The 14,182-nt window shown below is 46.4% G+C and overlaps 1 protein-coding gene across 2 annotated transcripts in view; it reads left to right on the top strand.

The window, feature by feature from the left end:
- The window catches only part of ATM (ATM serine/threonine kinase), a 3,046,976-nt gene that overhangs the window by 2,185,828 nt on the left and 846,966 nt on the right, over positions 1-14,182 (top strand). The window lies entirely within an intron of this gene.

The following is a 14,182-nucleotide window of genomic DNA, read 5'->3' as shown; positions in this document are numbered from 1 at the left end:
GGGTGAGGGTGACTGAAAGCCCGCAATGAGCACACAAAGCAAGGACACTTACAAATTACTTCAAGCAGGTGTTATATTAAAAATATATACACATTTATTACAGGGCCTTTGTAACATTGACCATGGCGATAAATCACAATAAAACTCAAGTAAACCAACACATACCAAACCAATACAATATATATACAAATACAAACGCGTCTAACGAGTTAGACGCACGAAATGTGTAGACCACGTAGATGGGGAGGAAAACAGGCAGTGCGAATAATACTTAGACCCAGTCCGCCTTCAGAGGAAACTAACTAAAAGGAAGTCCAAGCCCTACGAAGAGTGGAGCCTTGTGCTGAAAAGTACCTGCACACGCTGGTGCCAACGGGCAAAAAGGGGAATCAGGCAGTTTAGTTCGGTGAACAAATGAAGATGAACAGAGCTCCGCGATTCAAGCGCAGCCTCCACTGTGGGCAGAAGCAGAGCGCGAGCACGGAAAGGCGTGCTGTTAGACACAGCGGGGAAAAGCTATGGGCTCCTGCAGGAGGGTGACCAGTCCCGATGCAAGCAGACCCAGGCTTCTCCGCGTCAGTTTCAGTGCTGGCAGGTTTAGATACGAGCAGGGGACATCTCGGCGTCGTGTAGATTCCGCAGCAGCAGAAGTTGAGTTGAGGACGTCCCAAACACAGTGAACCCACACAGTTTGTTACCACAGCAGGGCAACGGAGCGGCCGTGTGTATTTCAGCCAAATGTACACTAATCACTTCAGACCTGGGAATGCCAAGTGTACGAATTGTGTGAGAGTGACAAGGACTCGTAATACAACACAACCTGACAGCGGTTACAGAGCAAGACTCCTGGGTAGGCTGGTCAGTCTGCTGGATGGCCCAGAGACACTTCCGAAGGCTTACGTGCAGGAGATGGTTAAGATGCCGAGAATAGTTGTTCCCACTATTCCAAGGGTCGAAGTACCAGTACAGGCCTTCTCGTTCGATCAGAGGTAGAAAGGGTTTCACCAAGCGACAGCAGTGCAGAGGAGCAGTCCTTCAGCGGGTCACCAGCGATTCCTCGGTTCAGCCTCGTGGTTGCAGGATACTTGGCTCCTGTATTCCTTCGTTCGTGAGAACTCAGGAGATTGACATGGTAGTGGTGTTTCCAGCCCCCTCTTATCCACGGTTCCCTTCGCGCCAAAACAGAGGGGACCCAATGGGAGATCCGCTCACAAAACACTCACACCATACGTGGACCTTTCACGGACCACAGAGGTCCCAGGCATTCACACCACCCTTGACTCTCTGGCACCCAGGATGTGTATTGGGACCAGACATCCCAGCCCACATCCTGGAGGCACACACAAAGCCTGTAGAAGCCCGGGAAAGTACATGCCCAAATAAGGAAGGCCCCGGGTCGGTTGGACCTGGGGAAGGTGAAGGGGGCAAGACGGTCAGCGGACAGGACAACAAGCCTCGTGGTCTGGCCATTTTGGGAGCCAGGCCACCATTTTGGGCTAAGCGCGAGAAACGTGCTTAAACACCAAAAGGAGCTCAAAAACACAAAGAAACGAGCGCTGCCACCAGTCCCGTCCGTGATTCACTTGCACCGTTCGTTAGCAATCCCAAGAGAGTATCTATGGCCTGTAGCAGACTAGAGACCCAAGAGAGCAGTAACTTAGCTTACAGTGCCCTCTTGTGTCATGTTGCGCGAAGCTGCAACATGGTAAAGAAACTACGGAAAACAACGTTTCCCGGTACTGACTGTTTTAAGGGCATGTCAGTTTCCCCGCAAGAATGGAGCGAAAGCCCAGAGGAGTGCGGCAGAAGGCTGCACTTCTCTGGCAAAGTCTAGATCCTGGTGAAAACAACAGCAAAAAGTTTACGGGTTGCCACATGGAAGGCAAATTACCCACAATTTAAGAAATCTTTCCTAACAGTAATCTCCTCCTTCACAGGGTCGAGGTTGATTTGTGGGTTCTTTACATATATCAACATATCATCCGTGTATAAGGAGACTATGGACGTGTGTGAGCGTAGTGTAACCCCTCTATGGGCATGGTATTCCCTCAGGGCGCATGCAACTGGCTCAATTGCTAGGGCGAACAGGATGGGGGAGAAGGGGCAGCCCTGTCTGGTACCCCGGATGGGTGGATGGGAGCAGATTGAGTACTGTTGCTATACACCAGGGTCAGAGGCGCCGTATATAGCAAACAAACCCAATGTTGAAACAAGGTGCCTATGCCAGCTCGTCAGAGGACCTCAAACAAAAACGGCCATTCGACAGTCGAATGCTTTTTCTGCATCCAACGCCGCCACGGCTATTGGGACCTCCTGGTTCACATTATGCATCAGAGTTAAAAGTCTCCTCACATTGTTTTGTGTGGAGCGGCCCGGTATAAAGCCTGCCTGGTCTGGGAGGGCCAGGCCAGCCATGTATGGTAGAAGCCTGTCTGCCAAAGGTTTTGCTAAAATCTTGTTGTCTGTGTTCACCAACGATAGGGACCTGTAGGATGGACGCTTCTTAGGGTCCTTATCCGATTTAAGGAGAACAATCACTAGAGCCGTTCTCGTGGACTCTGGGAGCACACCTGTCGAGCTGGCCGCCTCGAACATGCTGCGTAAGTGAGGGATGAGTAGAGTCGGGAAGGATTTATACAATTCAGCAGAGATGCCGTCGGTCCCTGGGGCCTTAACGTTGGGGAGGGAACGGATTACTTGAAGGAATTCCTCATCTGTGGGGGGTTCATTTAAGTGCATTCCATCCTCCGGGTCCATCCATCCCAAGGCGATCTTATGTAGATATTGTACAATATCGTCATGCCCCTGCTGTATAAAGCTTCTCATAGTATTGTCGGAATGGGTCATTTATCTTTACGGAGTCCTTGGTGGACACCCTATCGGGCATCTCAATTTCTAATATAGGATCTAGGTGTCGTTCTTGTCTGATGGCCCATGCTAGGGTCCTACTCGGATGGTCCTCCTCCCCACATTTAGCAGTCGCTAGTGGGTCAATCAGTAATCTTTCTTCACTGGCCATTGTTAGGGAGAATTCTCATTCTATGGCTAATTTCCCTTACCTATAGAGTCCCCCAGCAGCATTGCTGGATTTGAAGGGTTTGTTTCTTTTTTCCTGCTAAGAATGAGACTTTTTCCTTCTCTTAGGCATTTTTGCTATGTGTGTTCTAGGCTATTTTTGTGTTTAATGTCGATGGGATTTTTCTCAACTCCATAGGAACCATCTTTATTCACATGTGTTACACAGCACCCTCCGTGCAGTGACACAGGGGTGTTGTAGTGACCTCCAAACATAGACTCCATACCGTGGGACTGACTACTGTCTCCCAGGGCATGTAAAGTCCCAATTGACTTTACTAGTTAATAATTTTTATGAACTAAAACAGTACAACCCATCTTACTATGGAGGTACTGGAAAGGGTTAATAGTTTTTCCCCTATGTTCATTTTCGAGAGGGTACCGTACAGTCCCTCTCTCTAAAGTTTCTGGCTGGTGGCAGTGGTTACTACCGTAAATATTCGACCGCAAATATTTCCCTATGGGATTTTCCCATTGTTCAAGGCTACCACATTTTCTGACAGCCTCTAACCCAGGTTGGGGATCCTTTGTTCATCCGTTTGGCGGGCTTCTGCCAAGAAGCCCTCCTTTCGGCGCCACTGAGTCTGGGGTGGGTCCATTGTGTGGGAGGGGGAGTAGGACCCCTGGACAGGGTTGTCTCCGCAACCCATGTCGCACTCTATCCTGATAGGCTGGAGGGTCTCCCGCCAAGAAGACCACTCCACTGTGTGAGTGACAGCTAGGCTGTATGAATGGGGCTCTTTTTGCATGAAAGCAGGGTCCTGAGGACTGGAAGAGCAAGACGTCGCCACTGGAACTAAGAGGCCGAAGAGGAGAGAAGCCAAAGACATCTGCCAATCGCCTTCTTGGACCTCCCTTGGTCGAATCGCCAGTACCCAGTACTCGGAGGCCGGATAGCCAGGCACCAGTCCACCCGGACCACGATTTAAAGGAGCGTACCTTTTATTCATCGGGCAGCACCGCGGCTGGTTTCATCCCTGGGTAGTGCAGTAACTCGAACCTTCCTCCACGACGAAAACCTCTCTTTCTCTGCTGGATCCCCCGAACAGCAGGAACTACCAGGAACAACCGCCACCGCAGGAGCCACTTCTTCATTTTAAAGGTACATTGTTCGCCAGGCCGCTCTTTCTTCACTGTAGAGCTAAAGGTGTTTTAAATCCTTTACTTAGCTGTTGGGTTGGCCACCTCCCTCTCTTAACATTGTCTTTCATCTTCTGCATCCACCTTTTCAAAATCGTTAACCAAAGACTTGACTGCAGCTACAAGAATATTTTGCTCCTGGGCCCCTTTCCCTGTACCACTGACTCTAGCACAGGCCTACTCACTCTGGCTAAATTTGTTAGAACTGCCATCTCTAGATTGCTTCTCAACTAGAACTGTGTTGATGCACCTACTTCTTAAAACTACCCTTTTCTTCCCCTTTCTAAACCTTGTGAAGTGCATTTTGCTCAGTTTTCATTTAAGCATTTTCTATACTGATGCACTGTCTTGCTTAATCTGGTTCACAAACTTATGGGAAGTGTTGCTAGGGTGTGTAAGAAGATATTTCTGTAAAACTTGTGCTTTCCCTCTCTTGTGAGAAATTGCGAGAGTATCCCTTGTGTGTGGTTTTCACTGTGCCGTTTTGCTCAGTTTTCACTCTGGTTCACTTGGTCTACAATTTAACTAGGGAGTGTGTATATTTTTCTTTGACTTATTTTAACTTGCTTGATGACTGTGATAAATGTGTTTTACTAGATGTGTATAAAATAAATATATATCTACTTTTTAATACAAAGCTTTGGTCAGTGTTTCCTCGTGCCATAGTACTGTAGGCCTATTGTGTAAACCCTGAATACTGCTCATCTCCCTCTTGAGATAAGTCTGACTGCTCAGCCACAGCTACCAACTAAATCTTTGTGGTACAGACTGATACCAAAGGGGATTTATTGCTCTCACCTGTAGTCTTAATCTTCTGTAGTGCTCCCTAAGGGAACTGCACAGGATTCTGCCTAACAGCCATCAACAGACAGATCTCTTGTTTTTTTCCTCCAGGCTAGCCTGGAGTCCAGGGAGACTCCCTCAGGGTATGAGCGTTCTCCATTCTTTTTAACTCTTTTTCTTTGAAAAGAAAGGACCATCCCGCAATCTCCCCGGCCACCAGGACAAATCAAATCTCCTCGTCAGACACCACGCTGTGTAATTTGAATTCCAAAGATCGGGGTATGTAAATCGCAACCCCTCGGGAGTTGGTAGAATAGGACTTGCCATATCTATGGATACCCCAACCTGCGAGAGCCGGTAGGTTGTGTTCCTTCCCCAGGTGAGTTTCTTGAAGACAAAGGACATTCACATGGTGGTTCCTGAGATAGTTTGAGATAAGGCAAGCCTTTTTTCCGTTAGTGAACCCCCGAATGTTCCACGTGACCAGGGTAATATTCGTATTGGAGGGAGAGGATACCCCCTGGGGGTGTGTCACATTATGCCGGGAATTGAGTTGGTGAATATAGGATTACTCTTAGTGACCATAGGGCCAAGGACAACTGCATAGTGGACTTCTGGTGGCTCAACGCTATGTGGCTCCTAAGTTCTGGGTTCACTATAATATGTTGGGTGCTTAGACAACTTAGAGTGTGCACGGGACCCTGGGGCCCTGTATGATGGTGTCCCCCCCGACCGAACCCTGCGTTCGAATTCGTGTGAAACTGTGAACAAGCCCTACCAGACCCCATCCCACGCCAGCAACACCAACCTACCGTCCTAATGAACCCACCCCACACCCAAATAATTTTGAATATCAACCCCTAACTAGGTTACTTTTGCCGCTGGTCACGGGGGGTGCTGGCAGTCGTTGTGCCTCCAGTTGACAAGAGGCTCATTGTCACGTCTTTAACACATTTACACTTCCATACTTTTCAATAGTTGTTGTAGTTGCTGTGTAAGGCACCGTGGGTGCCGCAGCGTCCCCACATGTTTGGAGCACACCAGTGAAAGCCCTAGTCCCTAATGGGCCGGTGTGTGGGGGATCGTGGGGAGAGGCTCCTGGGTCTGAGATTTCTGAGGCATATCGTTTAGCAGATTCTGGTGATGTGAAGAACAGGGTTTTCCCTTCGTGTACTACCCTGAGTTTAGCAGGGAACATCATTGAATAGCGTATGTCCTTCATCTTCAGGGTGTTTTTAGCCGTTTGGAAGGGTTTCCTCTGCTCCTGCACCTGCTGGCTAAAATCCGGGAACAGTCTTATCGTTGCTGAGCCCCATCGCAGGGTCTTTTTTTCTCTCACCATCCGAAGCAGAATATCACAGTCCCGGTAGTAGAAAATGTGAGTGATTATGGCTCTCTTGGGAGGTCCGGGGGGGGGAGGTCATAGCGCCAGCGAACGATGGGCCCTCTTCACCATGAATAGGTCAATGACCGGTGGGTTGTCAAGGACCTCGCTGAGCAGTTTTTCCACAAATAGTTCCATATTATCTATTGGAGTGGACTCGGCAACCCCTGTGATCCTTATATTATTTTGTCTTGATCTCCCTTTTTGACCGTTTGCTGCTGGCAGGCGACCTCTCGCTGAAACTTTGCAATTTTTTCCTCCCCGTCCCCGATCCTCTGCTATGCTTCAGACATTCTGCCGCACAGTTTGTCGATTTGGATCATGGGGACGTCTACTTTACATGTTAGCGCATTGTTTTTAGCCCCTAAATTGTCTGTGCTGTTTTTCAGCGCCAGCAGGGTTAAGAAATGTCCAGTTGGGAGGGACCCGGGGTGTCGTCCTGTTGTGGTGGGTCTCTATCTGTCTTGGCGAATTGGTCCATCTTAGATTGTTTCTTTTGGTTTCCCATTGCCAGCGGTGCACTGCTCAGGAGGTGTTCGGCATGTCAATGAGGCCCGTAGGCCATTCGAGGAGGAAAAGAAGGGGCTTCTATAATTTGCCCGATAGAAGGGCAGCGTACCGATGGGGCTGGGGCCACCCAAGCAACACTGCAGTCCGGTATTGCTGTGCCACGAGGAGTTATGATGGTTCCAGCGGGAATCGGGCTAGGAGGGGCCGCATGAGCACCGAAGGGGGAGCGAGATGAGCAATCGAGGTATGTACGTGGCCTCTGCTCATAATAGAGGGGCTGCCTGTTGTAGGGGTGGGGGCCCCGAGAAGCCTGTGGGGGATATGAACCGTGATATGATAGGCTGGCCCCCCAAGAAGTTAATGCGCAACCTTATGCTTTCAGTAAGGGTGGGTAGACAGTGGTGGAAAGCTTAGCCCCCCCGCCCCTTCCGCTACGAAGGTTGCAAGGTAGCAGAGATGGGGTTGTTGATGCCTATGAGGTAGTCAAGCCCCCTCTATAGATCATCCGGGGTGAATCGGGTAGGTCCAGGCGTAATGAAGGCCAATTCTGCAATCCCTTCGGTTGGGAGCTCTCTGGAACAAAGTACACTGGGTGGGCAGGCCTGGGAGTGAATGCTGTTGTTGTCCCCATTGCAGTAGGGCTGTTACTACAGTGCCTCCCTTCTCGTGCCGTACGTCCCGCGGGCGGGTTGCCGCCGAAGCGACTACGATGGGGAGGGTGGGTGCCTCCAGCCTGCAGGGGATAGCTTCTGTGCCTCTCAGGTCAGGGGGGGTGCTTGGGTTCCCCCATCTCGAGACCCCCTGACTCACCGTCGTGGACGATCTGGATGTATTGCTGTCTTACCCAATCTCCCCGTTCGGCTCTGCGTCAACAAGGGTTCACTCCGGCAGGGCGAGCCGACAGTCGAGATGGTTACGTCTCTGGTTGGGTGCTGCCTTCTAGTGCCCAACCTGCCGTGGTCCGCCCGCTCCATTGGCAAGAGTTGAGGTCCGCGGGGAGGGCCGGTGGAGGCAGCCACGCCGCCGGCAGAGTGGCCCACGGTACCCAGGCACAGCCGGCGGGCTATGGAGCTGCGGATGGGGAGCCCGTCAGCGTGGATCACACACGGCGGGTGGAAGGCAAGGGGCTGTGGTCTCCCGCTGCACTCCCGGGGCTGGCATTGTGGCCAAGGCGAGCTGTGCCCAGGATCAGCCCTCCTTACTTGGGTCAGGGTCCCGCCTAGGGCACGGGAGGTGTAGTGAGCCCGAGGAAGCAGATTCCTTCAGATCACCAAGGTGAGACACAACAAGTGAGAATGGGTCAGCCGTTGATGTCGGGCGGGCTGACTGCCTCGCTGAGGGCCCGCCGCACGGGGTCCCAAGGTGGATGCCAGATTCTCGGGATATAAGGCGTCCCTGATGGCTGCGCCGGTGTCTTCGTGTGCAGAAGGGATTCCGGCTCTCAATTCCATCGGACTATCGGCCGGCAACAGGATTAGGAAGTCAAAATGTTTGCCTTATGTCTGAGCCTCCGTAGGGGCACTTTCAGGCGGTGGCCATTTCACGTAGTGCGCAACAGCGCCCCCCAAAAGGATCCTTCTCTTTCGATGAGAAAAGAAAAACCAAACCGGTCACAGAACGTGAAAGTGAGAACAAGAAGTTACTCAAATAGAACCAGTGACCTGATTAAATGGAAAACTCCTACAAAAAGTACAAGTGACATTGCTAACAGTTAACAGCGACTAAAAGTCACCAATTTAGGGAAACTGTCCGAACAGTAAGAAAGTCGCACTTCACCAAAGATCCTATGTTTAAAAAAGTCAGAGAAATTAAAAAACAAACAACCGCCTGGAAAGTAAAGAGAAAAGTAAACAGACTTTCAAATGGGAACAAATATTGGATAAAGGCAAAGACCTTATCCTAAACAGGAAAACAGTTTTAAACTTATTGCATTGTATACCAAACCTGCACCTATTACGAACAGAAGATTTAAAAATAGTTGAACCGGGCCACGAGGGACCAAAAGCTATATCTTATCTACATATAGCCTCCCCAGTAGTGAAAACAAAGTTATGGGACGCAGCTGAAAATCTACGAACGCTGGGATATTACTTAATTGAAGTAAGATATAAGGTTTCCTCTTCGGACACCCAATATCGAGCTTCAAAACTAGTTGTATGTCAAAAACAGAAGAACCTAGCAAAAATAGGAAATCTAAGGACAGCGACAAGAGCCAAATTGGCCCTAAAAATCATAAAAAAAGAAAACAAAAGATCAAGCGCAGAAATAGATAAGGACCAACAACAAAAAAACACAAGGATTAGCGAAAGGACACCAACTAGATCAAAGCCAGTGGATAGTTCAACTTTTGAAGATCCTCTTGAGATTGGCAGATTTCCCCATGGCCCGTTGCTTAAAATGAAAATGACAATTGAGCAAGATCTTTCGTCAACAGCTTCAAACAGACAGGAAAAGAGCGAAGCATCCCTCCAACAACCACCATGGGCTTGGATCCCAAAAGCTTTAACATGCGCAACTTTTCAACATCAAGGAAAAGGGACAGAGTGTACAGATGACCAAAAACCCAAGCAAAAATTGCTTCGGTTAGGCTCTTGGAACATGAGAGGCTTTCAACACCTCAGGGTCCCTGGTTATATAGATCTGGAAGCCTTCGATATACTGTGTCTCCAAGAGACATGGCTGTTGGAAAAGCCGCTCTTAGATGGATATGAGCTTGTTGTTTCACCAGCTCAAAAAGGTGAAAAAGGTCGCCCATCTTCAGGATTAATATCAGCCATCTGTTCTGGCAGTGTTCTGCACTTGCAGAAAATCCTTGTATCAAATGTATTCCTGTTAGTAATACTGGTAAACTGGGAGCACCTGAATCTACAGACAGAAAAAACAGAGTTTACAATAGTGTCAATCATAAATACTTACTGGAACCCTCAAGCCCTTACTAACAAGAGTCATCTCTTGATGGAAAAGGCAATTGATGAAGTATACATCGAACATCAAGCAACACATATATTAATTTGCGGAGACTTAAACGCACCATACCGGAAGCAAGGGACCGCTCGAAAATTTAAAGAAAAATGATCTCAGGCAGAAGAGAGATGAACATTGTGGACTGACCTCATGACATCAAGAGAATTTTACAACTTAGACCTGCTGTTTAACTAGATTGACCGCATACCGACATGGGAAAGAGAAGATGCATTTGCAACAATTGATTATATTTTTATGTCAGGAGCCGTCCTTCCATTAATAACTACCTTTGAGGTCATAAAAACCAACTCAAGTGATCATAACTTACTGTTCACCTTGTGGAAGTCGTCTAAAATTCAAAATCCGAAAATGTGTATGCAAATTGAAAACAATATTCATGGCAATCGATTGAAGCTCACTGCAAAAACCATTGAAGACCTTACTATGAAGTACAAAGAAGAAGTCAGTGAAGCAGATCGCAAATTCCATCAGTCGATTATCGCCTCTTGCTTACGGCATATAAGATTTACACTAACAAACTGGGAGCAACATCAAAACCCAAAACTCATAAGTACCATAAAGCATTGGTTGAAAAAAGACGCATCCTGTGACAAAAAGAACAGCGTTACGACAAAACAGCCAAACCAGCAGAGACGAGGAGTCCCTTGCGATAAAAAAATATAAATCTTGAGTCAAAGGACATCGATCGATACTATAACAGCAAGACTCAGAAGATATGCTGAGGATGGTGAGTGGCCACAAACCCTGGTAATTCTGGTCTCTTATAAGATAAATGGAAACTTCAACTAATGATGCGCTCCAGAACAGCATAGGAGAATCCTTTTGAGTGAAATATTTCAAAAACCTATTTCAATCCCTGACAAATAACACCTCTCTGGCACAAGTTGACTTTGGCTCCCCTTGGGACGTACCACACGAAAAGGGAGACCATTGAAGACACAATTCGGAAGTTGAAAACATCGAGAGCCCTAAGGCCGGACGGGATATCCAACCTCGATCTCAAAAGTCATGCAGCAGAATGGGCAACCTTTATTAGTATGGTATTTAAAAGATGTATCAAGTCCAAGACTATACCAACATCCTGGACATCAACAACAGTGGTGCCAATTTTCAAAAAGGGTTGTAAAGAAGAACCTAAACACTACCGCCCGATAGCATTACTATATGTAATCGGGAAGGTTTTTGGTTCCCTGATATTAACACACTTTCAAGCATGGGTAAAAGAAGCACCTTGTGCAGACCCCTTCCAGGCAGGTTTCATGAAGAACATCGGAACTGCAGCAAACATACTGTTCCTGAGTACCTTGAAAGGTAAAGTCATGGAAGAGAGCCCGAGGGTCTTCATTGCTTTTATTGACAAGGTCCAAGCATTTGACCAGGTCAACCGTGGCAAACTTTGGGGAAAACTGTCAACTTGGAAATGCCACACGGAAATTTCTGACCTTATTAAAAGCCCTCCATACAAATACCACAATGAGAGTACATTTGAATCAACAAGGTTTGCTATCAGACGAGATACCCACAATGAGAGGGGTAAAACAAGGTTGCCCACTCGCACCTGAATTCTTCATTGCACATCTGGGAGATATCAAGAACTCTGAGGAAAGTGTAAAATCATTCCCTCCAACAATAATCCAAGAAAAAACAACCCGTCTCTTGTACGCAGACAACCTGATTTTCTTAGCCCAGACGACAATTGGTCTCCAAAGACAACTTAACAACTTATCAGAATATATCCAATCTAACACCAATCTAACAACTTGGAGATCAATAAAGAAAATACTAAAATCATGTTGCTGAAAAAATCATGTAAGAGAACTGAAAAACTAAAATGGCATCTGGATGGAATTCAAATAGAAAGAGTAAAAGAATGTAAGTACTCAGGAGTAACTCTTGATAGCACAAGAACAGAATCAGCAATGCAACGAGTTCTAATTGAAAAAACAAGAAGATTAACATCTCAAACAAGAGCTGTGAATAAAAAGTATGGCCGGTTCTTGCTGATTTCAATAATCAGTTTCTACAAAGCAAAGGTCATTCCATCTTTAACATATGGAGTAGAAGCAATGCCATACATTCCAACAAAATGATGGCTGAAACTTGAAGGATGCTTCTGGAGAACTGCGTTAAACTTGCAAAAATCAACTCCAATGGCCTTAATCAGGTGAGAATTAAGTTTGCTGTCTCTTCAGACAACGATTGAGCGAAATACAGTAATGCTATATAGGAAAATCCTTCTTCCAAAACGTCCAGAGGTACTGAATTGGATCAACGTAGAAATTGCAGGTGCTGCTGCAAAATGCGCAACACGTGGGTACAGAAAAACAAAGAAAATCTACTTGAGATACAAGGTACTGAGGAGGAACCCTGCAAAGGGTAAAAAAAATGGAGCAACTTGACTGGATTCTTACTTTAGAAACAGCGGCAAAGAATAAGCTGACAACCCATCTATCAACTAACACAAAGAACCTAAACCAAACTCAAGAATTTATGAAGAAGTTCCCGAATAGAGCTCTAAGAAGTACCTTTATAAGAGCATGTTCAAACCTTTTGGAGACAAATGAAATTTTGGTGGTTAGAGCCCTTTTAACTTCGTACAAGTGTCGATATTGTAAAAACCAAGACCAGATCGAAACAATAAGGCATCTCTTACTGTCATGCCCAGAGACTCAAAACATACGAATGACATACTTAAACCGCCATATATCTGCATCATCTCTTTATGAAGAAGATGGCTGGTGGACGCGGCTGATTAGTGGAGAAAAGACTTCATGGGTGATTGCGGCAGCACAAGTCATGCAATACGTTTTAATGAAATCTGAAAAGACTTAATCGAGCAAGAGAAGCCAAACACAACATGACATTACTATAATAGGAATTTTAGGCCAAAAATCCACAGAACAAACTACAAATGCTTTTGAGACAAAACAGTCGATAAACGAAGTGTAGCATTGACTTGTTCTAGCAGAGAATGTAAACGATAAATCAAGGACTTCTAATCTACTTTGTTTTGCTTGTGAATACCTTGTAAAAATCGATATGCGATTAAAACAAGAAATAAAAAAATACCATAAGTGGGGTCTGATTACATATGACAAACACAAATATCTCACAGACATCCACCCCATCATGCCAACGCTGTACTTCCTGCCTAAGATCCACAAAGGATTTGAACACATACCAGAAGGCAGACCCATAATGAGTGGGATCGGAGGACTAACCGAACCCATAGCACACTATGTTAACAATATAATACAAGTGGTATGGGCGTCAGGATTTCTACTAACTACCTTGGACGTCAAAGCTCTCTATACATCGATTGAACATGAACTTGCGATACAGAGCCTAGAATACCTGTTCTATCAGGAATCATACCATGCCCAATTGACAATTACAAAAGTTCTCTTAAAATTCTCCCTTAGCAACAATGTATTTTTCTTAAATGGAGATTTCTACAGGAAAACTTAGAGCATAGCAATGGGTGCAAGCAATGCACCAGCAAACTGCTTTATGAATGTATATGAACAGAAACAAGCTATGAGCAACTCAGACTTTACACAGCAGATTATCGAGAGGTACTGATACATTGATGACATAATACTAATTTGGAAAGGAACACAAGACCATCTAGACCAATATGTACAATACCTCAACGATAATGAATTTGGAATTGAACTAACAAGTCACACGAGTGCAACACAGATTGAATTCTTGGACCTAACAATAACTGTCGTCAACAACAAACTATTGATGAAAACGTATCGGAACCAACAGAGGTAAACTCTGTATTGCATGCCAGCAGCTGTCACAGAAGGTTGGTGATCACTAACATACCGCAAGGCTAATATATCAGAGCTAAAAGAAACTGCAACACAAACCAAGCGCTCCAAGAATGCAAACTCCTGGATCAAAGATTCAGGGCTAGTGGATATACTCCAGACAACTTAAAACGGTCCAAGGTCAAAACCCTATCAATGTCAAGACAGTCACTATTAACACCAAAAGACAAGAAACAAACTAAAGGCACAAATATCAGATTTGTCACCAGATACAACATTGACAGTCACGGGGTACAGAAGATTTTGAAAAGTAACAATGAGTTATAATTGAACCCACAAGAACACGGCAACACCATACAAGGCCGCCTGATGGTGGTCACTCAGGCCGTATGCTCTTAAATTGCCACCACCAGACTGGCATTCCCCGCCAGATGCGCATGCGCCAACCCACACTTTACCAAATGACTCAACTGGTAACTGCGCACACGCACAATACAGACACCCAACACGACTGTGAATACCACAC

The sequence above is a fragment of the Ambystoma mexicanum genome, chromosome 7q (assembly GCF_040938575.1).
Source record: "Ambystoma mexicanum isolate Mex_15411 chromosome 7q, UKY_AmexF1_1, whole genome shotgun sequence".
In the NCBI taxonomy this organism is placed as follows: domain Eukaryota; kingdom Metazoa; phylum Chordata; class Amphibia; order Caudata; family Ambystomatidae; genus Ambystoma; species Ambystoma mexicanum.
The sequence above is the reverse complement of the archived record's forward strand: the minus strand, read 5'-3'. Positions and strand labels throughout refer to the sequence as shown.